We start from the raw sequence: 21,873 nt of genomic DNA on the forward strand, positions 1-21,873 counted from the left end.
ATTTCATTCTCAACTAAACTCCCAAATAACTGGAAGAAAGAACTTTAGATGATTGGATAATATTTCTTCACAAGGTCATGGCAAATCTTTTTTTAAAATGAATGGCGAGACAGCAGGAGCCTTATAATATTACTTATGCTAAATGAAAAAAATTATGCTGGTTCTTTTGTCAACCATTACATATTAATTGCATAAGATTAAGGGAAGAGCTATAGGAAATTAAAACAGAAAATAGAAAGCCTGATTCTTGATCTCAGGGGATTTGCACTGTAACAAAGGAGACAAGGCATTGGCTCAAACAAATAGATAAACACACACATAACATCTCAGGAAAGCATAAGATAACTGCTGAGAGAGGCACAGATGAATTCATTAGAAACTGCCATGGTGTAGGATGGTGAGAAATTGTTACCAAGGAGGTACAATTTGAGGGGAGCCTTCAAAAAGAGCAGGGTTTTGTTAAGTGAAAAACAACTAATGCAATAGTTTTGGTGGGAAGAGCATTGAGAATCAAGTTGCAGAAGTGGCTTAGGCAAGATATGTTGAAGGAAGCATCAAAATGACTAAAATGAAAGCTTTCTTCAAATAACAAAATTTTTTATTTCTTTTTATCTTTTCCTTACTATGCATCTATCAGTTCACTACTGTGTTTGACTAGTATAGACTACCATGTTTTAATATCTCTGTACTTTTACCAGTTGTAAGATATAAGCTTTGAATTCTTGGACATAAGTGACCCATTCCTTTGAGGGTCTGTCCACTCAATGGGATCCATTGATCTTAGCTGCTAGATGGGTGATCATTTTGCTCACTCTGAAACATCCTACGAAGCGGTGTCCTCATAGCATCAAAATCTTTAGCTTCTTGAGAAGCTAAACCAGGAGTGTTATGGTTCACTTCTACACATTCTCCAGCTGTGCCTGAACAGCTTGATTTCTCATCTAGTTCATGGTGAAACAGAAATATCCCCGGAATTTTTTTTATTATTTTTTTTTACTTTGAGCTACAAAGATTTCAACCTGCCTTTTTTATTGGGTCATTTCCTGAAAGTATTGGAGTATTTGACCATTCTAAATCACTTTTCTGAGAATCAGCACATCCTGAGACTGGCCTGAGCCCTCTTCCTTCATTATCAATAATGATCACATTTAGAGCAGTTGAAGAAGAGACCAGATTGAAAGAAGAATCTGTCAGGTTCTCTGTTGCATGTTTTTAATTCATGCACCCACATGGCTATATCCAACAGAGGTGACCTGAATTTTCGCCTTTGATGTTGCATACCATGAATTCCCATAGCAGGTCAGGAACAAAAAGGGCATTTTAAAGCCTTTTTTCCTAACATTGCCTTAGCAGATACTTATTGTGTCCCAGGAACCTGCTCCTGATTTTAGAATCATAAACATCAGTAAGACCAAGATGCTTGTGGAGTGATACAGTGACTTTGATTTCTTGTGGGTGGTCAAAACACAGCATGTGTGATATTTTTACAAACTATGGTTCACAAAGCACTTAGTTCTAGAGCATTTTGTTTTCATTATGTTCATGTCAATGGAAACAGTTGTGCTTCCTGATGTCTTACTGAGATGGCCTTTTTGGTGATTTTGGGCTACTTTCCCAAGGATTCTGCATGTTGCCTGACCCTTAGTCCTTAGGAAATAAGTAGGATTTGGACTGATCTGTTGCGGAGAATGTACTTTCTCTAAGAATGGCAGAAGGAAAAACATCAGGCTAGGATGCTCTCCAGAAATAATAGTGGGGAATCTCATCCTGTTTTGTAAACTCTTTGTACTTTGCTCTCTGCATGTTTTGTGAAATATTATTTTTAAAGGGCCATTATATTCTGAAAGATACTCTTTTGCATTCAATTTGTCTTCAAGTTGAGGAGGATTAACAAGACATTATTTAACAAGTTTCTAAAATTGGCACTAGTGTACTTATAGGAAGTTTCTGAATGAGGGCTAATTCTGAATAAACAGGCCAAGTTTCTTCTCTCCAGCAGTTTTATGCAGACTGCCCACGGTGACCAAGGTGGGAATGAAGAGCAACACCCAACCGCGCTTCACTTGAAGAATTTCACTATTCTGGAAACCAGGTAAAAATAATAGAGACAATTTTAGGCATGCATAGTCCCTTTATTGAAAAACACTATTTTCAAGTTTGCTCTACAGGTTCCTTCAAAAAGCTATATTTACTATCAAATTTAACATATAATTTGTTTTCATATAACGTATTATATTGATCTAACATTTCACTTCTTTATAAAGAGCCAAGTGTTTTACCAAAGCATATATTCATGCATTAATTCATTAATTTAATCAGCTTATAGTAGTAATATAATCTACTTTTTTGGAAATATTTTAAAGAAAAAAAGAGCACGTTTCACTTTAATTTGACTTGCTGTAATTCTAAACAAGGAAAGAGGATTAAGTTATATAAGTTTAATGCTTTATTAAAAATAATTTTTATTTTCACCAAATAAATATATGCACATATATTTAACATGATAATAAATTTAAAAGTTAAAAACATAAGAAATAAAGCCTTTGGCACCAGGGCAGGAGGGCAACCACTTTCAACTTCTTTAATTTTTATTTTACTTCTGTATTTTAAAAGAATGAACATTCAATAAAAAATTATATTCAAATGTTTTATGCATTTGTAATATATTAGTTATTCATGCAACACATAGTTAGCCAGTATAAAGGCACAGCCAAGACACCGTGTATGGTTTCCATTAGAATTCAAGCACAGTAATGTGTTCTCTGGTTCAGCAAGTGTTAAAAAATAAAGACAACACCTCATCACAATTCTTCATAGTATTCTGCACATACGAGTATCCTGTGACATTTGACTATTTCTTCTTGAGTTTAAACTTTGTAAGGGGTAATCTGTATAATACATCCCAAAGTGCTTTAGCTCAGATATTTACATAACTTGTTGAGCACAAGCCATAGCTAGAATCAATTTCCTTTCCTTAAAAGCTTCAAAGTTAATTAATTTAGCTAAGAATTGGGGTCAAAATGACAAACATGGCAACAATTCCCCCACCTAATTAAATAGCAGTTAGGATCTGAAAACAGCTCTTTATTGAAAAGTTTAGAGATGGAACCACAGAGTTTCATCTGCCTTTTTGTTTAATAGCCCATCATACACTCTTCTAAATGGAGGGTTAGGTCTGGTCACTGGGATATAAACTCAAAGAGCTCAAGAAAGTAGTATTTTGCCTAAGATTAATTCTTTAGGATTATCTAATTTAATAGTCTAAATTTTAATAAAAGCACAGGCAACCAGAGTTTTAGGCAATATATAAAAAGGGTTTTAGATTTTTAAACTTGATTTTGATATTTCTGATCCTGGGAAGAGGCTTGCCTTTCTGGGCAATACTCTTTGATGCTGAATTTCCCCTGCATGGTTCTACATATCTTAATCTAAAGCCTGACAATAGTTGTAAGGGTGAACATAATCTTTATGTGAACTATATTTTATTTTTGTAAAAGTTTCCAGACATAGTATTTTACCCCCATAGGAATTAGTGTTTTGGTAGTGTAGGGAGTTTTAGCATCAAATTCTCGAAGCAGATTTTTGGAATCCAGGAGAGCTAAAGAGAAAGATAACTTTTGGTGGACTGGCCTTTCCACACCCCACAAGCCATAGCATGTAGCACAACCTTCAATACCTGCTCTCAAAAGTCCTGATTTATCTCAGAGACATTTCTTTGTAAGTGCCAAGTAGAGTTTCAGCTCTTCTTGTCTGGACTCAGCCATCCTATGGGCCTTAATATATTAGAGCACACTTGCTTAATGCCTCTAATTTATTTTCCTTGATTGAACTTGTTACCACAATATCTTTCTAGTCTGGGTCTAGGGCCCAGGCTGATTGAGCTGCCAACAGTTAGACCAATGAGTTGACTGGAAGGAATCTATTTTTTTAAAAAAAATATGTCTATTGACTTCAGAGAGAGGAAGAGAGAGGAAGAGAGAGATAGAAACATCAGTGATGAAAGAGTCTTTGATTGGCTGCCTCCTGCACGCCCCCTAATGGGGACTGAGCCCACAACCCTAGCATGTATGTGCCTTGACTGGGAATTGAATCTTGATCTCTTGGATCATAGGTCAATGTTCAATGTCTGAGCCACGCCAGCCGGACTGGAAGGAATCTATTGACCATGGAGGCACAGGGGGATTGACTGCTCAGTATCACATGTCTGATCAGACAATCCTGATAGAAGAACTCTACTTTAGCCCTGGCCTCACAGAAGATTCTGCCCTGAGGAGCTCAAAACTTGCCCCTACACAGTTTCCCATAGAATCAGACTTCAGCATTTACCTTTCACTACCCAAGACACACTACCCATTCTAATTTGTCCCAATTTGTGGTTTTCCACCATTCCCCTGTAATTTGTGAAATGCATTATTTTCTTTGATCTGAATCTAAGTCATACTTTCCAACCACTCCAGCTTTCTCAACCCCATCTGCTATCATCTCCAGTCCAAGGAGGCCATTTTCTGCATTGTCTTCTAAAGCCTTTATTTATATCAATGTAGCAACACATGTCAGAACCGTTTATACCTATGCATTTCATATTCCCTCTTCAGAAGCTATGCTTCCTCCCATTCTAATCATTTGTGTATTTTTTCAGATTATACCAGTTCATCTTTCATTCTCTCAGTATCTTTTTCTCTCCCTCTCTGTCTCCCTTTTTTCTTTCTATTTCTCATCTCCATACTTTACTATCTTTCCTTGCTTTGTTGTTTATTGCTTTAAGAAGATCTTTAAGTGAAAGCATCCAGACTCCATTCTTTGGAGTATATTTATTGAAACAACAGAAGTTGTCAGACTGGCTGCTTTTGGCCCACCTGAACCCTTGTTCCTCAGCATGAGAGTTTCCTCTTAGAGTCCAATACTTTGCTCAGCTTTCACTTTCATTAGACCCATTTGTGTAGTTTTATTGACTAAAAAGACCAAAGTGCTTTTGGATAATGTCTGTTTCAATAATAAAATAGTCATGCCTGAATCACTAAAAACCAAGTCATTGTTATTACTTGACTTACGTTATTTTTAAAACTTAGTTAGAGACTATCTCAACCACCTTCTCCAAACCTGTCAAAGATTCCCATTACATATTGAAAAAAGTGGAAAACCCAAATTTCTGCCCTCACCCTTACCCATACTGATTTTAATATTCTTATTAGCGTATTCTCCATAACTGTAGCTTTCCAAGTTGATCCTATCAAGCAGACAGTATTATCAGGCCCTCTCTCTCACCTGGCTTATTGGCTCTTGCATTTTGGGTTTGTTTGTTTTATTAAAGTCAGGCAACAACGCCTAGGCTGATGGCGATTCAAATGGGCAAGTAAAGGCTAGTGAGATGGAAATGCCAAGATCAGCACCCATAGGAAATGTTGCCGTTCTTGTACAGAGCGTCTCCAGACCATTTTGTGGCTCATCAAGTGAATGGGGTGAGAGAATGAGGGCTTGGCAGACCCACCTTCGAGTGATGCTGCTTGGGAATGGGGCGGTCACCTCACACAATCACTGTAGAGCATGTGCCCCTGAACTGGGCCTGGGCATTCAAAAGGGTAATTCAATTCGAAGTAAAATTCCCTGATAGGCCTGTGCCACTAACTTATTGATAGTGCTGGTGGCTATTATTTTTACAGTATTTTTGATGACTATGCAAACTTAATGTATGAAGTTTAAATGAACATGTAGTTTCAAACTATTATGTTTCTCCGTAGTATTACACTTATTCTGTGTTCCTTTGAACTCTCACTTTTTGATATACATTAAAGAAAAGCATTTGCCTGAAGTAGGGAACAAAAAAAAAATTCTAATTACGGTAGCTATGAGAATAAGAGAAATCATGACATTAAGATAGTATGTAATTTTGACAGTATTTAAAACGACTATTCTTACCCCCCAAAGTGGTATGTTTTTGGTTTCCTTAAGCGTAGGGAAGTTTAGTTATGGCAGTTTAACATTACAGTTAGGTCTAATAAGTCAGTATTTTTTAAAACACCAAAACCAAACCTAAAAGCCCAAGTGATTAAGAGATAGCTATAGGATACCTTAGTTATTCTGCCATTTCTGTATTCCCAGCTATAAATTTAATATGAAAGAAATCCTTGCCTGCTTCATTCTAAACCCTGCTTGAGCCAACATGGAAAAAAGACACTGTTTTGGATTTCCTAACAGGAAAAAAAAAAAAAAAATCCAAAAAAAAATCTTTGAATTCAATTGAATTGCTGCTCCTGCAAAAAGAAACTTGGCCTTTACCTCTGCTCCAGTTCACATCTGCAGCATATTTTCCATTAGAAATCTTCCCGATGTCCAGGGGCCCTCGGTTTGGGCTGGCTGAGCTGCAGCAAGCAGCCCTGGGACCCCTGGAGGCACACCCCACACACTTACGCGGCCTGACCTGGGGTCACAAGTAATGGCTGCGAGCTAATTGATTGAGAAAGGCTTGTCTGGCGGGCCCCTCCGCGCCTCCCCGCATTCCTAACTCCTGCGAAGGAGGCGGTGGGCCCGGCCGGCGAGGGAGGAGAGGCGGCTTCTCGCCGGGACTGTTGCGCTGCGCGGCGGCGCCGTCCCCTCGGTGCGCGCTCGCCTCTCTCCACCCGCCCCGACCGCCAGCTCCGTCGCTCCAAGGCGACCCCAGGGAGTCCCCCGAACAGGGGCTCGAGTACTTATCGAACCGAAAGAACAAAGTAGCCGCTTGCAGGCGGTGGGGAGCGCGTGGAAATCCTAGTAAAACTTCGGCGCAGCGCGCGGCCCACGGGCACCCGCGCCGCCCGGTCGGAGGGGGCCGCTGGGTGGCGGCTCGGGGCTGCCGGGTGGCGGACGGCCCCTGTAGGCAAAACTGAAAAGCACCAGGGCAGGAAATAGCGCACTTTTACGCCACGCAACCGTTGCTTTCGCATGGTGAGTGCAGATTTCAGATGTTGCTTGAAATGTGCTCGGTGTGTTGTGGAAACAGGGAGCGCGCCCCGGCGCGTGGGGGCAGCTCCACCCGGGCGCGCCGCGGGGCTCTCCCCAGGCGCTCGGCTTTCTGCTTCGGCTGGATTTCACATTAAACTTGGCAGTGCGAACCGAGAAATGCCATCTTTGTGCCGCCTCGGCGCCCCCTTTCCCTAAAATTGTCCCTCTGTCTGAGTCACGCTTCTCCTGAAACCCGGATAAATGCTGCGCTGGGCAGACCCTGCGCGGAATAGAGAATGAAGGAGCCGGGGTGTCACACAGGCGATGTGAACGTCTCCGCGCCCGGCCGGTGGCACCGCCAGGCTCCCCGCGGCCGCCTGGTCGGGAGTCCGCGGCAGGGTCCCTGTGAAAGGAGCTTTGTGCAGAGTCCTGGGAGTAAAGGGTCAGGGCCTGGGAGTTATCTGGCCGCCAGCGAGACGCACTGGGGCGTCCTCTTATTTTTCACCTAAAATAGGAGGGGGGGGAGTGCATCTGTACATATTGAAAAGTAAGTGTGTTTTGATTTCGTCAGTTGCCTTCTTACAGTCTGTGTGTGTTAGTCCTGGCACAGGGTCCTTGAAACTTGTTTTGAGAAGGAGCATTGCAAACTTCTTTTGTTCCTTTTTGTTTTGTTTGCTCACATTTCCCTGTTGAAACTTTTGGGCACAGTTTATTTTCTTGATTTTAATGACCTTGAAACAAGACTGAGTAATTTTCAGTGCAGGTATTTCAGCGCAAATACCTCAGAAGTTACTAAGCTTACTTTTCTTGGGGGGGGGGGGGGCGGAGAACTACCTCAGTGTAAATTGTGCTTCATTTCTCATTTAAGCATAAAGAGAATCCTATTTTAAATGTGCTGTGTGTTAAAAAAAATAAAAATCAGAACCTTCAGGGAGTGATCCTAGAAATGTTATAGAAGAGATTTTTCTCCAAAAACTGAAAATTTAGTATTAGAGTTTTAATAAGTGCCAAAATATTATTGCTGTCATTGACTTTGTTTAAAAAGCAGTGTTCTTAACAAGATGACCGCATTAGACGCTACCCAATGAATGAAGTGAAAAATGTATCTTCCAGGCTGCTGATTTGATATAACTCAGAGGGCTGTGTTGTTATGGTGTTTCACATTCATTTAAAACATTCAAAAAGCAGCTCCCTAATATAAATTTAAATAATCACTTAAAAAATAAAACTGACTAAACTGCTTATGTTTTGAGATTCATAGCTTCTGTTTGCTAAAGTAAATTAATAAACGGAAAAAACATAGTGAAGTAATTGTGAAGCTATAAAACTCCACAATAAAGGGAGGAAAGCTTTTAAAGAGGAATGAGTGTGCTTTTGCTTATACGGCAATTTTGAGGCATTAGCTCTTCGCTCTTCTTTTTCAGAGATTTCTGCAAACTGATCAACTGTTGCAAACTAAGCAGTAGTCTTGACTTTAGTACAAGAACTCTGTATAAGGAGGGTAACTATGTTCGAGCTCTTCCTATGATTTGATATGAGCTTCTTTCAATAATTGCAAAATGTGACTGGCAAATCCTTTTGAGAAGGAGTTCATTATGTTCCTCACCTGTTACAGTCACTCTTTTTTCTTTATTTGCTCACACACACATTTCCTAGATGTTTATTAGTACTGTAGGGGACTAAAAGCCTTTTTTTTTGGTAGAAAATGTTGACGTTTTCATTTGCATGAACCTTTTGGGGTTTTTAAAATTATGTTCTCATCAAAACCACCAAGGTGTTTTTAATAAGGTCTTTGGTATGATGTTGATATGAAGGAGATGGCAATTGTTTGGAGTTTTCTTTTAATGCTGTCTCATTAAGTAAAGTTAAGGTGTGGCTGAGGGTTTATGAAAGGCTTTGCCAAGGGATTAGCCTTTTGAAAATTTCTCCCTTTGGTATCAAGATTGTAAAAAAAAAAAAAAAAAAATGTTTACCCCTTACCATTTCCCTTCAAACCAGTCCAAAGACTAGAAATTAAAGGCAACTTCATTATTTTCCTTGGTTATAGCTAACCACAACTCAGGAAGTTACTATGCTACGAGGAGGGGCTACAAAAGAATTGGGTTCCCTTTTATGGAAGCACATAAATTGTGATAAACAAAAGAAAAAAGACCTATTGCTTAATTTTCCTAACACTTAATCTTAAACTACCATCTTCAGTCTTTTCTGTTCATATTTCCATATTGATTGTTTGTTGCAGTGAAGGCATCTTTTAAAAACTGAAATCTACCTTAACATTATTTTATAGCCATAGTTTTAAGAAGGTATATATTTTCTTATGTAAGGCTATTTTACCACAGAAGTTTAAATTATGTATTTGATAACTAGGAAAAAATGGAAATATGTTCAAATTAACTCTAGGGTGGTTTCTCTTAGCTATGTGTAAAACATTGGCGATTCATCGTTCCTCCCCTAGATTGTGTGTGTGTGTGTGTGTTTGGGTTTGCACTTATAAGCTCACGAGGAGGGTGTTAGAGTGGCCAGGACATGTGATAGGGTTATGACACTACTTGACTTACTTCCTTAATTCTCATGGTCACTAAATTTCAGTATTTTTCTGTACCCCTGCAGCAATAGACATCTGCTGCAGTGAAATTATGCCTTCTCTGTTGAGGAAAAATGTCATATTAACTGTATTCTTGTTTTGATTACATTTGTCAGTTTGATTTTTAAGATGATTTATTTTATGAAAATATAAGGCAGAATCTATAAGATTAGATTCTATTGTCTCTGACAAATTTTGGGTCCTCTAAAGGTATTCTAGAGTTGCAGTATGGTTTTTATTACTCTTCTTCCAGGGAATAGAGCATAGTGGTTGTTCATCTTGTAGATACTTTGGTCTTAGGAATCATGTCTTAAATTATGAAAAACTCAACAACTTTATTTTTTAAATTACTTTTGTTACTATTAGCTTTAGTCTCTCTTTTTTTCCTGGAATATTCTAGGAAATGTATGTTAAAGCTTCATAATATATCATATATATTTCTTAATTATCTTTCACACTAATTTATATATTTTCCTGTGCTGCATTTTTCGTGAATTACTCAGAATTATCTTCCAATTTACTAATTTTTGTTTTGACTCTTTCCACTATATATGTCTTCCTGAGAATTCGAATTGATTCTTTTCTCATAGCCACTTTTATTATTTTATCTCTACTTATTTTCTTGAAAATTGTATTGATGTTATTTCTTACTTTGTCTCTTTATGGATATTAGCATGCTTACTTTGAAATTCTGAAACTGATCTGTTATTTTCATGTCATCTGGAATGACTTCATTGACTTTTTTAAAAACTTGCTGGTTTTTTTTTTTTTATGATATTTATCACATGCCTTGGAATTTTGGTTTTCAGGCCCAATTTAAGTGAGAAAGATTTTTTAAAATTCTCTCTCTCTCTCTCTCTCTCTCTCTCTCTCTCTCTCTCTCACTCATTGCTAGCCTCACCCCAGTGCTATGGTCATAGACTTGGTCCTGCATGCTGTCTATTCCAAGCTCACAATCTCTGATAATGGAGATCTCATAGGTCTAGTTACCAAGTCAAACAGCAGTTTGTCTCAGGTTCTGACTGCCAGATTATTGCTGATGCTTCTGACCTCTCTACGAAACAGCTCTATGTAAGCCATGGCTCCGGGAGAATAGTCAGGTATTCAACTTTGTTGGGGTGACATTGATTAAAAAAATTATATAGGTTTCAGGTGTATGATTCATCTATAGATGTTACATCATAGATGAGTCAGTCCTCCTTGTCACAGTATATTTTTTTTGACAATTTGATTCACCAATGATACATCTGACAAGATTTAATGTCCAAAATTTATAAAGAACTTAAAAAACTCAACACCAAAAAACCAAACAAACCAATTAAGAAGTGGGCAAGGACCTGAATAGACACTTCTCCAAAAAGGACATACAGATGGCCAATATATATATATGAAAAGATGCTCAATGTCACCAATCATCAGAGAAATGCAAATTAAAACCACAATGCAATATCACCTCACACCTGTTAGAATGGCTACCATCAATAAATCAACAAATAACAAGTGCTGGCGAGGGTGTGGAGAAAAGGGAGCCCCTGTGCACAGCTGGTGGGAATGCAGATTGGTGAAGCCACTGTGGAAAGCAGTATGGAGTTTCCTCAAAAAATTAAAAATGAACTGCCTTATGACCTAGCAATGCCACTTCTGGGAATATATCCTAAGAAATCCAAAACACAAATTTGAAAGAATATATTCACTCCTATGTTCACTGCAGCATTATTTACAATAGCCAAGATTTGGAAGCAGCTCAAGTGCCCATCAGTGGAAGAGTGGATAAAAAAGCTGTGGTGCATTTACACAATGGAATACTACTTTGCCATAAAAAAGAAGGAAATTTTATCTTTTGCAACATCATGGATTGACCTAGAGAGCATTATGCTAAGTGAAATAAGCCAGTCAGAGAAAGACATGTACCATATGGTTTCACTCATATGTGAAATCTAATGAACAAAATAAACTAACAAACAAAATAGAAACAGACTCATAGATAGAGAACAGACTGAGAGCTATCAGAGGGGAGGGGTATTGGGAGGCTGGGTAAAAAAGGTGAAGGGATTAAGCAAAAAATAAATCTCATAGACACGGACAATAGCATGGTGATTACCAAAGGGAAAGTGGGGTGGGGAGAGGTAGAAGAGGGTGTAGGGGGAATAAGTGGGAAGGAGACTTGACTTGAGATGGTGAACACACAATACAGTATATAGATGATGTATTGTAGAGTTGTAGACCTGAAACCTATAAAATTTTATTAACCAATGTCACTCCAATAAATCTAATTTTAAAGACAACTTGATTCTGATGTTTTTTTGGTTTTTGCTTTTATATCTGAATATTTACCCATTCTCATCTCTACCCCCATCTTTTTATCAGGAATGACACCAGATATAGCGAAACCATGGTGAGAGCTATCAGAATTTTTTACCCTTTGAAAGAAAATTAGTACCTTGGCATCATGACATTTTCTGTTCATTTAAGCCTTTTAGTTTTATTTTTTAATAAAACTATGCATAGTTTCTGGTTCTCAGATTACTCCAAGTTGTATCTATTTTAGACTTTTCGAGTGTTGTTTTTTACTTTCTCATATTTATTTTTCTATGGAATTTTTATTTATTAGTCTGTCTTTCTTCTGAGTACAAAAATGTCTATGGTTTTCTTCTGGCCTTTCAGTTGCATCAGTCTGTTTTGTCTGGCTTCTCTCACCTTTCTTTCTGGAAGGCATAGCCAATTTATGGGTTCACATCTCTTGATTTGTTCCTTTGTAGTGAAACTCCTGCATAATCTTGCATTACTCTACTTGCATTGCCATTTCTAGTTGTTTCAAGGTTCTTCTACACTGTTCATTGCTGACACTGCCCTCCCCTCAGCAGAAATTTTACTTCATTTTCTACAAAATTTCTGCCCAACAAAGAAGTAAACATTTAAACTCAAAACTATATGGTATTCTTTAATACCAGTCTTTTCTGTTAAATTTTGATACCTTATATCCAGTAATAATTGTCTTTCTTATTGTTCTCATCTTCTCAATCAATATTTTCTTGTTAATCAGGTATAAATCAGTCAGATTAGAGTTCATATGTTCTTGAAGGTAGGATACAACAACACAATATAGCAAGGTTTTTACAGTATTCATTTGTACTATTTATGCACTAGAAGTTTCAGAGAGGAAAATATCACAGGAATATAGCCCAAATCATCTAGGTTTAGAAGGCTTTGATCAACATTTAGGATTGTTTTCCCCTGTGGATAGCAAAAATGATCAATGCTTGCTAAACGTTATTAACATTTTAATCACTTTATGCATTTACCAAATCAATTTAAATTATTCATTGGTTGTTTAAAAATGAATAGCTATAAACAGAAATTTAGGAAAGCAACATTGATGCTTGATTCACACACACAAATTGATTGATAGATACCCCTAATCTCTTTCCAGGCACTCTGGCAGGTGCTTTGGGATCCGCAGAGAAACATCTGACATAATTTCTACTCATCGGCAGCTGAGTAGCATTCGAGAGAGTTGACTAACACTTTAAAAAAATCTTTTTAGAAAAAGTCAGAACGTTAATGCTTTTTCAGAGTATAAACCATTATCGAATGAATATTATAGAAGTACCAAGCCAGGTGAAAACAATCTGAATGAATTGATACTAAATATTATTTAAGACCAAAACATCTGCTTGGCCTTGAGTGATGAGAATGATTGGGACATATGGCTAGGAATAGAAAAGTCTAGTCAAATGGATTCAATAGTAGCCAGAGGTCTGGAGACCGATTCCAAAAAGATGTAACAAATCCCAGGAGAGTAATTATGTCCAAATGAGAAACTGTTAGATCCAAGCAGTGGCATGGGGATGGGTTCACCCCTGGAGAAAAGATGACATGGCCATTTGAATCAAGGTAGGGTCATTCCAACAAATCCATCCAAAATAAGACCATTATGGCATTATTTATTACTCACCACTTTAAGAACTGGCTGACCATTTAGCTGACCTGTGCTACTTAGGCTACATTTACTGATGTAATAGGTAAAGTTCCAGCATAGTCCAGAAGTTTAGAACTTAGAGCCACTCATGTGCTTTGGGAAGCTTTCTGCTCATTGATTCTTTCTGTCTTGCAGCTTCAACAACATCAACTCCCATAGCCTCAAATTATAAGTTTACACATGGAAGGATTTTATGGTCCTGACCTGGAAGTGGTATAATCATCCCCACCCACATTCTGCTTTTTAGAACTGAGCCATATGACCATAACTTACTCAAGGAGCTCTGGTAAATCTATCTGTGTCTCCAAGAAGAAGAGTCCCAACCACTAAATCAGATAACATATTTCTGTTGAATGTACAAAGATCTGAGTCAGACATTGTGGTGAGCATATCTATAACCAAAACTCACTTTTTTCCCTTCAAAAGTCTTAGATAGAACTATATGTAAGTAAAGGTTAACACAATATCGGATGTATTAAGTTTTATAACAGAGGGATAAAGAATCTCTTGCAAAGGAAGGACTTCTTGGAAGAAACAATATTTGAGCAGAACTTGAAGCATATAGGGGCTCACCATCAGGTAGAAAAGGAAGGTACTGCATGAAAAGTGACATCACAAGTAGCTATCAAATCTCTAGAGATGAGAGTCTATGATGGTTGCAGAGATAAAGATGTCTGAGAGATATTTTGGGACCACCACATGGCTGACCTTTAACACCTTATTTATAGTTCAAGAGCCATTTCAAAATCTGTAGCATATGCTTAAGAAAGAAAGTAGTGTTCAGAATACCTTAGAATGAAAGAACTAGAGGCTGGAAATCTTGGGGAGCTACTTGAACTAAGGCAGTGGGAACAGAACTGAGAGAACAATTAGGCGAAAAAATTGGAAAGTCGATTTGAAAAGACTGAGATTATTTACATTAGTGATGAATCCAGAGATTTTGTATTTGACTAACAGAGTGTTCTCAAATGTTAATCTTTGGGAATTATTTGATGAATTCCAAAGAGCACTTATAGTCAATTTCATTAGCTAAGGGACTGTTACAATCTCCCCAAGTGAGAGCTTTATCTGGATTTGAACAATGATGTTTCTGGAAGCCTTGAACTTTAGAGAAGCACGAGAGATATATCTTTTATTGTAGCCACACATGACCATATTTTTTTAAAAAAAATCTGAACAAGAAATAACACAATATAAATGACCTCCCCCCTTTTAAGCTCTAACTAGGCAAATATATTCCTTTTATCTTCAAGTGCTTTCCCTTGACCAAAATCCTCACTCAAAATTCTCTTCTATTCTCTTCTAGACATTATCAGAATATAGATGCTCTTTGTAAACTATGCAGAAAGTTAAATAAATTTTAGAGATTGAAGATTTCATGAATCCTTTTAATTCTTCTAGACTTCACTGGAGTGCTGCTCAAGTGCACATGTAAGTCTCCTCTGCACGTTCAAGAATATTCATTACTTAAAATGCTCTCTGGAAGTGAGGGTTTGGAGAGCCACTTTCCCCCATGTTTTATGATGCAGGGGAAGTATTTAAATGTTTAAGGACTAAAATAGCCTCTTGAACTCCCATTAGACCTGCTAGTAACAATTTACCAGATGTAAAACATCAAATAGTATTGATGCAGAATCTTTGAGGCCTGGTTTCCAGGTGTTCTGCCCTAAGAATATTTTTTTTTTTTAGCTACTGAAAATATTACTCCTCTAAGAAGATAGCCTAACCCTTGTTAAGGTCAAAACAAAAGATCCCCATTAATTTCTGCAGAGAAGAGGTAACATCTAGATGACAACCATAGTGTACTAATTAATGTTACTTTTAGATCAATAATTTACTTAAAATGATTCCAACTCTCAAAAAAATCTTAATTCTATTAAGCATATTATATGCTATGTTTAAATAGGTTGAGACTGCCAACTGGAAATACAATAGCAAGATTCGAATGAAGGTACATGAATTATAATAAAAATATCATCTAATAATATTTTTTAATGAATTTCAGTTAAAATGGGTAGTATTTATGTGCTTTTGAAATTATTTGATCTAAGGTGTAGCTTTCCTTTTAATAATACATAAATTTTCAAAATGTTAAAAACAGAAGGACAGGACTTCCTAAATGTATCTAGGGTTACATTTATTATTTCCTTTTCATTGGTAGTATTCAGAAAATGTGGAGAACTTTGTTAAAGTGGGAAAAGGACTGATAAGAAATCAGAAGATAAGGGTCGAGGTTAGGCTACTCTCTTATTTGCCACAAAACTTACCTGAATTTTTGGTTTTTATACATGATAACCACTTACCCACCACGTAGAGTTATTCTGAGGAACAATTATTACATGTTTCAGCATTCAGAGAGAGAAGTATAAAATGAATTCTCATTCATTCTAATTAATATTTTCACTGATGGCCATCAATTCCTTTATAATTTTCTAGATATTTGACAAAGTTTAATTATTCTTACTTTAACATATGCCTATAATTCTTAATTGGGAAATATTTTATATTTATCATAAATATTTTAGTCCATTCAAGTCATGCCTGTATGAAATTCACTCCTGCGATCACACCGTTATTTTCAAACCATAATGGCTTAGCTGATTTCATCCCCATGGCCTATGTTGTGTCTTTTTGATCACTCACAGTAGTCTTGTTAAAATAGTCTTGTTACCAAGTCTCCCAGTTTCTGTTTTCACCACCTGAGAGAATGATACAGCTTCTGCATCTCGATAAAGTGAAATGCTGGAACAGTGATTAGGAGAAAGAAAGAAATAGATTTTATGCTGTAATTGGTTGCTGCCACAGGATTTTTTCCCCAATTACAATTCTTATTATATCATACCCCTCTACTTAAAATTATCCACTGATTTTTAATTTTTTTTTTCAAATATCTTGGTGTTTGATTTTGGTATTTCTTCAAAGTTATTTTGTGTACTAGAATCTGTGGTTAGAAGATTAGGTTAAACATAACTAATAATCAGATTTTTTTCTTAAAGTTTATTTACTGAGCTCACATAAAATCATATCTAAGAATATCTTTTATTTTTAAAAAATAAAATAAAAATTAATTCTTATTGACTTTTCAATAGTATCCAATTAGAAGGAAAATTGTTCTATTTGTTAGCTGATTTTTTTTTTAAATATTTCTTATCACCATTTCTTCTACTCTGTAGAATGATACTACAGAAGGACTAAATATTAGGATACATAACTTATTTACATAAAATAGCAAAAAAGAAAAAAAAGAAAACAATTAGTAAAAATAGCTTCTAAAGCTAACTTTTGGTGTTTAATAACTGGCTAACCCTTTTGGTGAGGTCCATTGGGTAGGATTGGGATTTGATTTATAAAATAGAGTGAATTTCATGCAGGCATGATTTGAATGGAATAAAATATTTATGATAAATATAAAATATTTCCCAATTAAGAATTATAGGCATATGTTAAAGTAAGAATAATTAAACTTTGTCAAATATCTAGAAAATTATAAAGGAAATGATGGCCATCAGTGAAAATATTAATTAGACTGAATGAGAATGTGTGTGTGTGTCTTTGGTTCACTTAGTTTGTCTTCCTATCCTTTAGCAACTCTTTTAAACGTAAGATGTGTCTTCTGGTTCTTTTGTAAAACTAGGATTTTCATTCACCTGCCCATATATTTTTCCCAAGGAGGGAGAATTAAAATTTCCTGACATGTATGAAAAAGATTAAACAATTCAGCTACTTTTTAATAACTTTTCCCTTGCTTTTCAAAAGCAGTAACGTTGCCATCATTCATAAATGGTTACAGTAATGTCGACACTTCACAGATAAGAAGTTTATTATTCATGAAAAATTTACAAATGACTGACTGGTGACTCTCCCAGATTGCTAAAACAAAGCAAAGTTAATTTTTGATTCTACAGATCTAAGGTATCTGTCTCCAGCGTAATACCCATCAGGAAGAAGATGAACTGAAAGGCAGGAAATACAATCTCACAGTGAAATTTGTTCAGTTATGGAGAAAATTCCAACAGAAAGGGTGGAAATGCCAGAGGTTTGGATAAGTGAATTCCAGCTGGACAAAGTGCTAAATTACATTCACTGAAGATTTAATATTTCTCTAAAAAAGAATACTTCCCATATCTCATAATTATTTAATGAGTTGATTACTGAGTTGAAACTTTTCAGTAAGTTGGGCAATTCGAGGTATGGTAATGGGACATACACAGTATTCTCTTAGTGGGATTTGGCTGCTTATGAATATATAGCAGGTTCAGTAATACCCAGAGGCCCCCTAGTACAGTTAACACTGAGAACATATATATATTTGGCAAATATATGCTAGTTAGGTTAAATCGTGAAGATGTATATAGTGCAATCTTAAATTGTGTTAGAAAAGGACATGTTTGGTTTATTGAGACACATTTAGTGATAGTACAAAGCCTTAGATCTGATGACTCAAAATATATCTTTAAATCAGTAGAAATGTGGAAGAACACAGCATTAGAAATGATGGGATGATAACTTAGATTTGATTATAGCAAGACTGAGCCGAGCAGCTGTTGAGATTGCATAATGATATGTGAGTTTCTCATCAGGCCTGTAACATGTTTCCACTAATATAGATTAAGAATGTCTGGATGTACTATAATTATCCCTGGGGCTTTTGCATAACATAATTATGTCTTTCTAATGCAAAGTACTTTTATTAAGTGAAAGATGATGTTTAAAAGTTATGGAGATCGCTATAAGAACCACTCAACGATGGACGGAAACGTTGGCACTCATAACAATATTGTGGGGAAAAATACTTACCTTTTTTTGTTATACAGAGTTTTCAGAATTCAAAGTCTTGTTTCCATGGCAGGCACATGAAGGATGGTTTCAATTATGATGACCCTTTTGCTGGCATTTGTGCACCATGTCCAGACCACAAAATGGAAAATGCAGTCTGAGGCTGCTTTACGTAAATACAGTACTGAGATCAGCCTGTCTTTAAGAGCCTGATTGCTATTTAATTACGGAGAATTCAGCAACCCAACAACAACAAAAAAACAATGAAGGTCTCATGGCAGGGCCTTCTTATCCTCTCTATCGCATGGAAGAATGTGATATATCTCATACCTTTATGTAACTAGGTTTACTAAATGGTTCTCATTACAGGTTTTGTAAATACTCCCTTAAAACATAGAATGAGAGTGCTTATGTTGATCAGTAAAACTATGAATGCAAAGTATTTGTGTTCATATAAGGATTTTAAAGCAACTGTGATGTGGTAAAAAATTAAAAAGTAAATCTGCAGTGAACAAATGGGAATTCAAATTCCAGCTCTGAAGTGTGGCCGGGCTATCTCTACCCAAGTTTCTTAACTTCTCTGAGCCCCAATTTATCATCAACAAAACGAGGCTAAGAATTCCTATCTCGGTGGGCTATTGAGAAAATTAAATGAGATAATTTATGTGAACCATCATCTTAAGAATGTTTTCATTGAATCTGATTTTCAAAAATAATTCGCAAGAAATGTGAAAGAGTAATAACATAATAAAATATATTTTATATTCTCTCCTTTCATCTCAAAGGAGATTTTTGAAGAGAGTACCACATTTGAAACTATCTTTTATTTATAAGATTGTGAATTTATCTTTAATTGTAGAATAATTGTTTCCTCTTTTTTTTTTTTTTGGTCTTCTTTAAGTGAATTACTTAACTATCTCTTCTCTAATACTCTGTCTGAGAAGAAGTGAATATTTAAAAATATTTATATATTTCTGAAAGTATTTCTCAATTATCTTTTTAAGCCTTTTTTTGAATATTTAGAAAAGGTTTTTTTTCTCTTTCATGCTCATATTTCATACCTAGTATTTTTGCCTTAAGATGTGGCTTTAAAAAGGTGTAAGAACCAAGTGGGAGCATAAGTTTGGACATAGAAACTTCCTACCATAACTTTCTTTGCCATTCTATCTCCTCTTGGTGGTTACAGTAATGTAGACATAACACCAATATTTGCTTTTATCATTCCACATTTATTTAGTACATTCCGTGGTAGGATAAATAGGATCAGTTAGGTGAGGTGATAAGAAGGAAAAGAAGACCTATATTCTACAAGTATTTTATTTTATAGTATGAAAATAAATATAAAATATAGTAAGCAACATATAAGCAAATGACAAATATATTGCAAACTACTATCAGAAATGAAGGACTATTAGACTTTTCTGGAAGTTTTATTTGCACTTAATCTATTGAGATTCATCGTTTGTTTTTAGTAAATTATTTTACCTTTTAAAAATACATTAGTGCTAAGTAGTAAATTAAAATTGAGATTTCTTTTTTTCTACACTAATAACCTATAGTTAAAGTGTGGTATTATTTAATAAATTATCACCCTTCACCGATATCTATTGTTCTATTAACCAGTTGCTCTTGCCTGTTGTATAAATTAAGTTGTTAGGGATTAAATAACTGAGATGATCAGCATTTGTTGGGTTTATCAGAGAATCTCTGAAGGAAGAATTTTAATTATAGTTTTAAAACATTTAATGAGTAGCTTTTTGTGCTATGTGCTTTCATACTTAATTATCACCTTATTTCAAATTAGGGATTGGGAAACTGAGGCTGAGAAAGATAAAATGCCTTGCTAAAAATGAGTTTCCCAAGGCCATTGAGCTTTGTAACTACACCCTGAGGGGGAGAGATTTCTAAGAAAAATAAAACTTCCTATTCTTTTTCAATTCTGAAACCTACCAAAAACCACAGTTTTTTTCTGACATTGAAGAATTTACAATTACTATCCTTCTTTCATGAGACTTAATCTTTGAGAATACTGCTTACAAATAAAACCGAATGAAGATTTTCAGAGGGACAATAGGAAATAACTTACAGGTACAAAAGCTCACTACATGTAGATCTGTCTCATTACTTTAAACAGCAACATGATAATCTAGAGTATGGATATGTTATCATATATTAAAATACTTCTATATTCTTAGACGTTTATATTGTTTATCCTACTTCATTATTTCAAACAGCTCTGTAATAAACACCACTGTTAATTTCTCCTTTTGAAGAAGTGGAATTGCTGGTTAAAGATTAATATTTTAGTCATGCCTTCAATAATTTCTTCACAGTTTATACTTCTACCAACAGTATCTTTAAATATCACTATTAAGAGAAAATGCAATACATTGAACAATACATATAATAAATCATATGAATGGTTAAAAACTACATGTGTAAATATGTAGCATAATAACTTGAATGATGTACACTAAATTCCTCTGGGGGAGGAAATAAAACTGGGGGAAAAGAAGAACAAAAACTTTTTTATAGCAAATATGTGTGTTGTTTGAATCTTTTGCAGTGAAGCTGAGCTTATATACTGCTATGTATTTTAAATAAAATAGAGACTAACATGTTATTAATATAGAGGTACAAAGTAAACAGTATGAACGTATTAAATCTAAATTTCATAGCTATAACATGGTGCCATTCTGATTCAAATATGTCTGGATATATTTTATAGTCTGAGACTCTTCATGTACACTAGCATGTGAATTATTTTTGTAGGTAAAAATGATAAAATAATAATACTATCTTGGTTTCCAGAACAAATTATTTCCATCTGTACCACTGAATAAATATAGTTCTGACTCAACCACATGAGTAACATTACCTGTTTTTAAAAGTGACTATTTGCTGAAGACCTTAAGCTTTTCAGGTGCTTTACCTATGGTTAGTTTTGGCAAGAATAAACATGACAGCTAACAGAACTTCAAGCTGTACCTAGAAATAGTGCCAACTGAATTTAAACTGAATATGTAATTTATTTCAGTTGCCTTTTTTCTCCCTAAATTCTGAAGTTCAAAGTTTAACTTGGATTTGTTTTCTCAAGTTTAGCTATAGTCAAAGTCCATGAAATGGCTTATGTCTGTCAATAGTTGACCTAATAGATTTGTCCTACGTTCACACTGTTCTTTTCATGGTAGACTGTTTATGTAATATAGGTTTATAATTTTTTGTGGGCTCTACTTTAATATTGGATTAGAAAATCATGGGAATTTTAGCAATTATTTATAAGTATTAGGTTTTTTAATAGGGTTTTGGGACAAATTATTTGCTCAGTAATTAATTTATTCTTTTTTCTCATTTATTCTTGAATAACATCAATCATTTATTGAAAGCTAATCATGTCCAGAGGTTTATCAAGACAAGAGCAATATAGTGAAGTTAGAGGTATGAAATCAATGAGTTCCATAAAATATGAGAGTTGCTATATGAGAACTTTGTATAAACAAGCATAAAATAACCAAGAAGAACTTCTACCAGGGTCATCAAGAAACATTCATTTAAGTGTAGAAGCTCCAGTAGAATTGTGTACTGTTAAAGCATATAGAAAGGTTTGGTGAGAGGT

At 35.6% G+C, this 21,873-nt stretch overlaps 1 long non-coding RNA gene across 2 annotated transcripts in view; it reads left to right on the top strand.

Moving 5' to 3' along the window:
* The first annotated feature begins 1,621 nt into the window (after positions 1-1,621).
* The window catches only part of LOC148092953 (uncharacterized), a 305,626-nt gene continuing 285,374 nt past the window's right edge, over positions 1,622-21,873 (top strand). The window contains exon 1 of one of the 2 annotated variants that reach the window (XR_015714691.1): positions 1,622-2,092. This is a non-coding gene — a long non-coding RNA (uncharacterized LOC148092953). Of the gene's footprint in view, positions 2,093-6,822; positions 6,922-21,873 lie in introns of those variants that run through there. The other variant, XR_015714693.1, reaches the window with a different exon arrangement.

This window comes from Miniopterus natalensis, chromosome 6 (genome assembly GCF_054644295.1).
Source record: "Miniopterus natalensis isolate mMinNat1 chromosome 6, mMinNat1.hap1, whole genome shotgun sequence".
NCBI lineage: Eukaryota > Metazoa > Chordata > Mammalia > Chiroptera > Miniopteridae > Miniopterus > Miniopterus natalensis.